This window comes from Lepisma saccharinum, unplaced genomic scaffold (assembly GCF_977018435.1).
Source record: "Lepisma saccharinum unplaced genomic scaffold, izLepSacc3.1 HAP1_SCAFFOLD_598, whole genome shotgun sequence".
Lineage (NCBI taxonomy): Eukaryota > Metazoa > Arthropoda > Insecta > Zygentoma > Lepismatidae > Lepisma > Lepisma saccharinum.
In genome coordinates, this window is record NW_028143271.1 from 50761 (window position 1) to 60912 (window position 10152).

Genomic DNA, 10152 nt, shown 5'->3' on the forward strand with positions numbered 1-10152 from the left:
CTCAAGCAGGTAGCTTAGTTTACAAAATGCATTTAATAATTCATCATGTAATTTAACTATTTAATGGAGCAAAAGTACCAACTAAAGTTGAGATTGATATGGATGCTACAAAATGCAGGAGTGTTAGGTATGCATAAGGGAGGGTACATGTTTAGTTTTGTATTCTAATTGCAAGTTCATGAATTCATAAAAATGCTACAACAAGGTGGCAACATTTCCATGGTGTTTCATCAGGTCACAAAAGCGAATATGGTGCTTATTCAAGAAAATTATTCAAACAATGTGTACGTACGAGGGGTGTCCACAGGGGGGATTCATGACGCGCCTGCGTTATGGGACTTTTCTTGGGAGACAAAATTTTATACCAATTCTATATATATTTACACAAAATTGGGGGGAGGGGGGGTCGTATCGTTTGATTGACTTGTTATTGATTTTGAATTCTGGTTATTATTATGTATAGTTTTTCTACCTACCTGTAGGTGATCGCGGCGATAGGGTTGAAATGAAACACCACCTCTTATGCCTATAGAATCTGTTTGGATGGAGGGGGGAGGGCGTGGTATTCGCATTAATACAAGGTTAGTCGAGCAGACAATAAGAATAAGGTTGACTAACAATGGCAGTGAGCCTAAAGTACCTAAATTAAACATATATTGCTTAAATATGTCTATTATACAGTGACGCAACCAAACCTTTGACTGAAGTCAATTCTAGGGGGACAAGGAGGGACAAATATTGACGGCCAAGGACACCTGCAGGGAGGCGCACAGAGGAGTAATTACCCCTTCGATTTCAAATTTTATGCAAATAAAAATACATTTTGTAAAATTTTCTTGCTTGCTTCGCTCGCATTATCTGCTTTTCTCGATTTTGTCAAGTTCAGAGTTGTAGCTACAGTAAGAATCACGAACCTTCCGACCCTCTGTAAACAACCGTATCACTTCGAGTAACGGATCACTCCGCGCCAGCTGTTCGTCAATGGTGCGGCCATCATATGCTGCTCACTTGCAACCTTTAATTTTAGGTAACATGGAAAAACGTATTCTTATTTTTTTAACTGATAATCTACACATTGAAGTATAATAAATTTTCTACAAGTGATTAAATACGTGTTCTTGGTCAAGAATGAACATATTTTTCTACCCCAAAAGTCCCATTTATCTGACACTGGGTTAACAGATCCCCCCTTCCGCCCTCAGTAGTGTAATTGATGATATTATAAACCCGAGAAAGTATGAGCCCCTCTCAGGCAGATTTGGCTACACTTAAAACTTGCTCAACATGCCCATATCAGCTTTTTGCTCAAGTGTGGCACCCTGTCTAATCCAAGATTTTTGTAAAAATGCCCTCGGGAATTTCCTGTGAAAGTATGACCCCCCCTCAGATTGATTTGCCTACACTTATAAAAGGCACTTCTGTGAGATTGTTGTCCATAATCCTGTCAAAAATATGCCCTTCTTGATATTTTTTTTGGCTACACTTAAAACTAAGCCAAGATACACACACACACCCACCTACACACACACACACACACACACACACACACACATACACACACACACACACACACACACACAGCACATTGTTGAACCCAACTGATATTTTTTATTAAGTATAGAGTTTTGATTTGAACCCCAAGAAATTTTATATAAATACCAAAGCCAAAAATATTCACACACACACACACACACTAAATATACAAATCACACTGCTGAACCCAACTGATATTTTTTATTAAGTATAGAGTTTTGATTTGGACCCCAAGAAATATATATAATAAACCAACAATAAAAAATGCCAAATCAAAAATATTGTAATCAATGCAAAAAGAATATATCCAGCCCCAATTGGGCTAAGCATCAAAAGAATTGTAATCCAGACAAATGCAGAACTCCCACAAAAATATGCCCTAAATGCCATAGAAAATATAGCATAGTATAACGATAAAATCTTGCTAATTAGGAGGTAAATCAATTAATCATCGTAATAAGCAATAATATGCATTGGATTGTTGCTGTTCACCGGGACTTGGACGGCAGAGAGCGAAGGACTAGCCTGTTTCCCGAGAGAAGAGGCCGAGCCTCGGGTAAAGAAATATAAAAATACAACTTTGTTACCAATGGTCAGATTCAACTGAAATTAAAGACAGCCCAGCAGCAGATTATCATCGACGAAATCCCCAAAGCAGAATTTGATAGGAGATAAATTAAGCCCGATATTAAAGGTTAAAGAGCTAGACTGGATAACAATAGCTACAGACTCCCTGGCACTGTCTTCGGAACGAACGTGCAGGTTACAATAGGCCCGATCTTTGGCTAACCTCTACTCGAGGTGCTGCTCGAGAAGGGTCAAAGAACTCCAAATATACGGGCGAAGATAGCAGGACAAGAGCCTACGATTTGATGACAATTTAGCAACGCTTGGACAGAGAGGGTACCGTAACAGACCTTTTGAATAGCAAATAAATAGACGCGCAGAGAAGGGAAACCACCAGTTTTACTCAGATTTTTTCGACGTGTTATCATCGTCAATCTCTCGAGAACCACCCGCGAAAGTATCCGCTTTGTGTGTCGCACCGTTCCGTGTTGTGTTATTTCGCACGTGTCTGTGTACTATCAAGATGGAGTAGAGACAGAGAAAGGCCCTGCTGGGGGGCGTCCGACCCAGTTGCCAATCCTTGAAGAAGCGGAGATCCTATCTTATCGCCCGGAAGCCATCTATTGACCACGCCGCAAACATCCACGACTTCACCACGAGAACTTCAGTCAGAGCCGACAAAGGTAAGCCGGAATGGACGTGAAAATGGATAAGCTTCGTTCGCCCCGTCGTGACATCCAATGAACTCGCTAATTACGTAAACATTACCAAGACATTGCTTATTACGGTGATTAAATTGCATCAACTATCATTTTAACATGTAAAACCGTACAGCGTTCAATTATCCATTCATCCAAAGTATTTAACATTCAGATTGTACGACGCTATAAATTGTCAATATAATTATATATCAGTGATCTTTGTTAACCTCAAAATTAACAATATATAGATTAACATTCATTCAACAACAACAACTTAAAAGGAGTAGTGTTTTGTCGTACCGGTAAAGCTCCGACCGGAACATGTTTTTTTCGTAAATGCAAAAGTAAAATGTCAAATTAAGAACAGTTTAAATTAATGTAGCTAACTTTAAACATGCCGCCGAACTATTATTGTATTAATTACTCATGTCTATTGGATTGCCGAGAAATGAATGCGAGTGTGACTGTGAGAATGAAAGGGGCAATGATGTAATGTTTATGCATGTGCTCTTTTATAGAAATTACAGTGTATATATATAGAACTAACCCTGTGGTGTGATTTGTTCTACCCTATGTAATCTCTTGGGCTCCAACTGATGGCACTTACCCTGGGACAAAAGGTAAATAGGTTCTTAATGATTGCCTTTGTTTATTTGTTTAATTGTTTTTGTGGGTTTGACATTACCATTGTAATGTAGAACCAGAAGGACGTCAGGCACGTTAAATAAATATTCGACGTCGAGCTAGTTAAAAGATGGCGCCCGAACATGGTACAAGTAGGTTCGACGAGTAATTCCGAACATGGTACAAGTAGGTTCGACGAGTAATCCCGAACATGGTACAAGTAGGTTCGATGAGTAATTCCGAACATGTGACATGTAGGTTCGATGAGTAATTCCGAACATTCGACGTGTAGGTCCGAGTAGGCCCGAATATGCGATAATTAGGCCCGAGTAGGCCCGAAGTTTAAATAAGTGTCGATAGTGGGAAGGAAGTTATTAATAGTCGCAAAAATGAGTTTATTGTGCCATAATTATTCAGTTATAGAGCTATGTGCCTACATGCCTTCGACAGGAACCAAGAGATTGATAGAGGTAGAAAATCAAATATTAATCACTTATTGCAGTTAAAAAAAATACCACGCAGGACGCCTAGAGTATGAAGCGTTTAGTTCTTTGTGTTGCTATAATCAGTAATTTTCTAGTTTAGAGTATTTAAGTGTATTTACGCATAGTTAGCATGTGAATTGAGTATTTAATTGTTTGTGCAATATATATAGTGGGCGTGAAGTAACAATGGTTAAAGTAATTTACATAGCGAGAGATTTTGGATTTTTATGCGGCGATAAGGATAAAGCATCGATCAAGGATGGTAAGGGGGGAGACGTAAAACCCCGTAGGGTCTATTTATGAAAAGGAAAAGAGAAATTTATATCTCCCTGCGAGAACGCATCGAATCCAAGGAAGAAGAGAGAGAGAATAACGACCGAGGAGAAGGGTGATGGAGAGAATAACTCGACAAAGGAAGAAGATTGAAGAAATGGACAATCCAAAGGAAGGAGAGGAAGTGACGTTACTGGAAGGCGACCAGGGAGGAGAAAGCAACCGTGCTCCGGAGAATACCGTTATCTCTGAAAGTGAGCAGCCAACGGCAGTGTTACCAACCCAAGGCACCATGGATGTTCAAGCGATAATGGCGCTCTTCACTACGATGATGAAGCAACATGAAGAAGGGAAAGAACGTCGAAAAGAGGAGAAAGAAAGGAAGAGAAAATTGGAAGAAGAAGAGAAAGAGAAGAAGAGAAAATTGGAAGAGGAAGAGAAGGAAAGACAAAAAGAATTGCGAAGAAGAGAGAAAGAACGACAACACCGAGAGATGATGGATCAGTTTCTACAAGCATTAAAAAAGAATGATGAGAAAATAGAAAAAGCCCAAGAAGAGTGTGTTGAAAGACATCGTGATAACTCGAAAGACATTGAGAACCTGGAAAAAACAGTGGAAACTGAAGTCAGGCAGATCCATGAACACCTGGCACACCTGGGAGAGAAGATAGAAGAAAAGAAGAATGACGTGGAAAAGAGAATGGAAGAGGAATTCCGAATGGTTGATCGTCGACTTGCAGCGGATTCCAGAATGGTGGAAGAAAGATTTGGCCAAATCCAGGAAACGATGACGAATATGGGGGAAAGAGTAGAGGAGAATAACACTACAGCAGAGGGCCGAATGGAACGAATTGAAAGAAGAGTGGACGACAATCAAACTGCGACAGCGAATCAACTCCAGCAATTAGAAGATACGTTTAATGGCAGACAATCCACGCTATCAAATCAAGTACAAAGGATGGAGAGAGCGACTTTAGATCGGCGACAAGATGTGGCCCGGCTACAGTTAGACACCCGGGGAGAATGCCTACTCACACCACCTGACAGATTACGTCACGAAGAGGAGACACGAAGGGGGGCGTGCCCAGAAAACAGCCTTTTCGGGTCGGCCCAGCAAGCATCAACCAGCCGTGACGTTAGCCAGCGGGAAAACAGCTGTATAAGGATACCGGCCGAGCAACTCATTGTTTCCAACTCGGGAAATTCGCAACGCGGGATTTTTTCGAAAGTCGGTCTGGAGAATTTCGAGACTTTCGATCCAGACAAAAAAGAAACTAGAGTAAGGAAACAAAAGACAAGAAGAAACCAGAAACAAAGCAGAATCGGAGAAGAAATAAAGGAAAGCTATCTAGTATTTGTAAAAAGCCACCACTTAAGCTCACAAATCAACAAGAAGATAAGCAAGTTTTTTCATCTTTATGAAGGACCATTCCTTTGCGAAGAAGAAATCAGTAATAATATTTTAAAATTAAGAAACTGTAAACAAGGAAAGGAAATTACCCCACAGCACATAGATAACCTCAAAAAATGGAACTGTTCTCAAGAAAAGAGGGAGATGTGGCTTCAACAACTAGAAAAAACCTAGAGTATTGAACATCGAAAGAGCCTTTAAACTTGTAAATTATTCCGCATACTAGTGTAAATAAGTTAACACAATTATGATATTATTATTCTTATTAATATTCAAAAAACTGAGAACTTATATATATATATATATATCTATATACATATCAATATCTGAGCATATATCATGTTATGTTTATGCCAACATTAATAACGTATTATTTATATTCTTATTACCCAGAATAGATATTATTCAGTAAAGAAACATGTATTTTAAATGGTTTGAATTGATGATAAGAAATATTTTATGTATTAACTCAATAATTCTGAACTATATCTCAAAGAGTGAATTTTCATCATAACTTAGAGTGTGAATGTAGTAAGTTTACATATGTATATGCATACATAATAGGATAATTCTCGTAAGTGTTAGCAAGGTGTTTGTTAAATGATCAATGTTACAGAGTCAAGAACTGAAAATGAATGTTGAGTAATCCTGCAATTTTAGGTTTGGTTAATATTAAAGGTAATGATGTAAAATTAATTGAAAAGTGCAATTTAGTCTATAGAGAAAGACAACTATATATTCCAGGGTTCGAGTCCCTATTCGAGCACCTATGTGTAACAATTAGGCAAGATTTAACGTTAATTATTAATTGTGTTTTGATGAATTTCTCCTTCGCATATAATCTTAAGCTCAGAAAAAATTCATGTGTAAGGAGAGGGGAATGTTATAACGATAAAATCTTGCTAATTAGGAGGTAAATCAATTAATCATCGTAATAAGCAATAATATGCATTGGATTGTTGCTGTTCACCGGGACTTGGACGGCAGAGAGCGAAGGACTAGCCTGTTTCCCGAGAGAAGAGGCCGAGCCTCGGGTAAAGAAATATAAAAATACAACTTTGTTACCAATGGTCAGATTCAACTGAAATTAAAGACAGCCCAGCAGCAGATTATCATCGACGAAATCCCCAAAGCAGAATTTGATAGGAGATAAATTAAGCCCGATATTAAAGGTTAAAGAGCTAGACTGGATAACAATAGCTACAGACTCCCTGGCACTGTCTTCGGAACGAACGTGCAGGTTACAATAGGCCCGATCTTTGGCTAACCTCTACTCGAGGTGCTGCTCGAGAAGGGTCAAAGAACTCCAAATATACGGGCGAAGATAGCAGGACAAGAGCCTACGATTTGATGACAATTTAGCAACGCTTGGACAGAGAGGGTACCGTAACAGACCTTTTGAATAGCAAATAAATAGACGCGCAGAGAAGGGAAACCACCAGTTTTACTCAGATTTTTTCGACGTGTTACCATCGTCAATCTCTCGAGAACCACCCGCGAAAGTATCCGCTTTGTGTGTCGCACCGTTCCGTGTTGTGTTATTTCGCACGTGTCTGTGTACTATCAAGATGGAGTAGAGACAGAGAAAGGCCCTGCTGGGGGGCGTCCGACCCAGTTGCCAATCCTTGAAGAAGCGGAGATCCTATCTTATCGCCCGGAAGCCATCTATTGACCACGCCGCAAACATCCACGACTTCACCACGAGAACTTCAGTCAGAGCCGACAAAGGTAAGCCGGAATGGACGTGAAAATGGATAAGCTTCGTTCGCCCCGTCGTGACATCCAATGAACTCGCTAATTACGTAAACATTACCAAGACATTGCTTATTACGGTGATTAAATTGCATCAACTATCATTTTAACATGTAAAACCGTACAGCGTTCAATTATCCATTCATCCAAAGTATTTAACATTCAGATTGTACGACGCTATAAATTGTCAATATAATTATATATCAGTGATCTTTGTTAACCTCAAAATTAACAATATATAGATTAACATTCATTCAACAACAACAACTTAAAAGGAGTAGTGTTTTGTCGTACTGGTAAAGCTCCGACCGGAACATGTTTTTTTCGTAAATGCAAAAGTAAAATGTCAAATTAAGAACAGTTTAAATTAATGTAGCTAACTTTAAACATGCCGCCGAACTATTATTGTATTAATTACTCATGTCTATTGGATTGCCGAGAAATGAATGCGAGTGTGACTGTGAGAATGAAAGGGGCAATGATGTAATGTTTATGCATGTGCTCTTTTATAGAAATTACAGTGTATATATATAGAACTAACCCTGTGGTGTGATTTGTTCTACCCTATGTAATCTCTTGGGCTCCAACTGATGGCACTTACCCTGGGACAAAAGGTAAATAGGTTCTTAATGATTGCCTTTTGTTTATTTGTTTAATTGTTTTTGTGGGTTTGACATTACCATTGTAATGTAGAACCAGAAGGACGTCAGGCACGTTAAATAAATATTCGACGTCGAGACAGTTAAAATAGAATACTTCACTTATAAACATAAAGGTACTTGCTCTGCACAGTCATCAACATTGCACCCTCAACCATCTACATCTGGTCTGAAAAGAAAGCATGAAGCACCTGTTAATGCTAGAGCAGCAAAGCAGCCACTCTATGCACCACCTATCCATAGCAGTTTTAATGGCCAATTAAGGGATCACCGTTTTGTATCAGAGCCAAGATGTGACATTAAGAATTTTTTGTACAGTATAAATTCTGATGTGCAGGCAATTCTAAATGCACAAAATGGCTCTTATAAGCTGTCCCTCAAATTGTTTACACAATATAAGAAGCCAAATGGCACAAAATTTACACAGCCCCACATAACAGAAACTGTACCGGTATATTCAAATGCAAATTCAGACAAAATAATAAGCAGTTTGATAGATCAATTGAATATTAAACACTCTGAATTTGCTGGAAAAGAGTCTGGATGGAGCCTATGCGGATCTTCACACAAGTTATATATTAATATTTCTGAATTCAACCCATTACAAGGATCTACATATTTGCCTTTACCTGCCAATATTAAAATCAAACGAGCCGTGGTTAACATAGAAAATAATTATGAGAAATGCTTTTTGTGGTGTATTTTAGCTGCTTTGTATCCAGTTTCAAGGCATCCTGAGCGAATAAGTTATTATAAACAACTTGAAAATGATTTTGATGAAGCAATGGAGGGTTTAGAATATCCAATGTCTGTTCAGAATATTGATAAATTTGAAAAAAAGGCCAGGGATATTAATGGTAAACAATTATCTATTAATATTTTTATTTGTTCTACTGGCCGTGGCAATTGCTTGATAGCACCTCTCAGAATCAGTACATTTGATGATGATTCTGCTGTTCCGATTGATCTGCTCTTAATTGAAGGGGATGATACACACCATTACACTCTGATACACAGTCTTGAAGCTTTAGTAAGAAAACAACTAGACAAATTTAATAGAATATTCAAGTTGTGTAGAAGATGTTTAACTGTATTTGATGGTCAAAAAATGGTGAATGGGGTTCGGGAAGAGAATGCAGAAATTGCTAAAAACAAGTTAATTGAGCATCTGAAATACTGTGGCAATCATAAACCTGTTTATATGCTTATGCCTAAGCCAAGTGAAAATGCCAAATTAAAAAAATTTGAAGCCTTGTTGGAACACCCAGCATATATAGTCTGTGATTTTGAATCAAACCTCAAACCCCTTGCATTCTGTAGCCCAGATCCTGAGGAATCTTCAATTACACCATACCAGTTACATGAACCTTCTAGTTTTTATTATGTGATTGTACAGGATGGGGTTGTTAGTAAAGAAGATTTATACATGGGAGCAGATGCCATCAAAGAATTTGCAGATAGAATAGAAAATGAGTGCCGTTGCATAGCATCTAATGTCTTATTAAAATCAAAACCCATGTTGCCTTTAACAGAGGAACAGATTCAAGATTTCAACAATGCAGAAAAATGCCCGGTATGTGATTCTGAATTTTCAGATGCAAATATGAAGGTTCATCACCATTCCCATACAGATGGTAAATTCTTAATGGCCCTGTGTAATAGCTGTAATATTAAGATCCAGAGACCAAAATTTGTCCCCATATTTTGCCATGGTGCATCCAATTATGATTTTCATCATTTGATCAGGTACGAGGGGTTTGACAAGCAGAATTTAAATATTTTAGCTGAAAATAATGAGAAATATATTGCCATTAGCAAAATAATTAAAGTTAATGGTGTTCCTATTCACTTAAGATTTCTTGATTCATACAGAATTTTATCGGCTAGCCTGGCTACACTGGCCACTCAATTATCTGATGATCAATTCAAAATCACATGTGCTTCGTTTCCAAATCAGGACCTGAAATTATATGTGTATATCCATATGATTATGTTACAGATTTTTCTAAATTTGATGAGTGTTCTCTGCCACCACAAGAAGAGTTTTACAGCAAAATCAGAGGATCTGGAATCACTGATGAAGATTATCACCATGCCCAGTTGATGTGGAACAATTTAAAATGCCAGACATTTGGTGATTATCACAA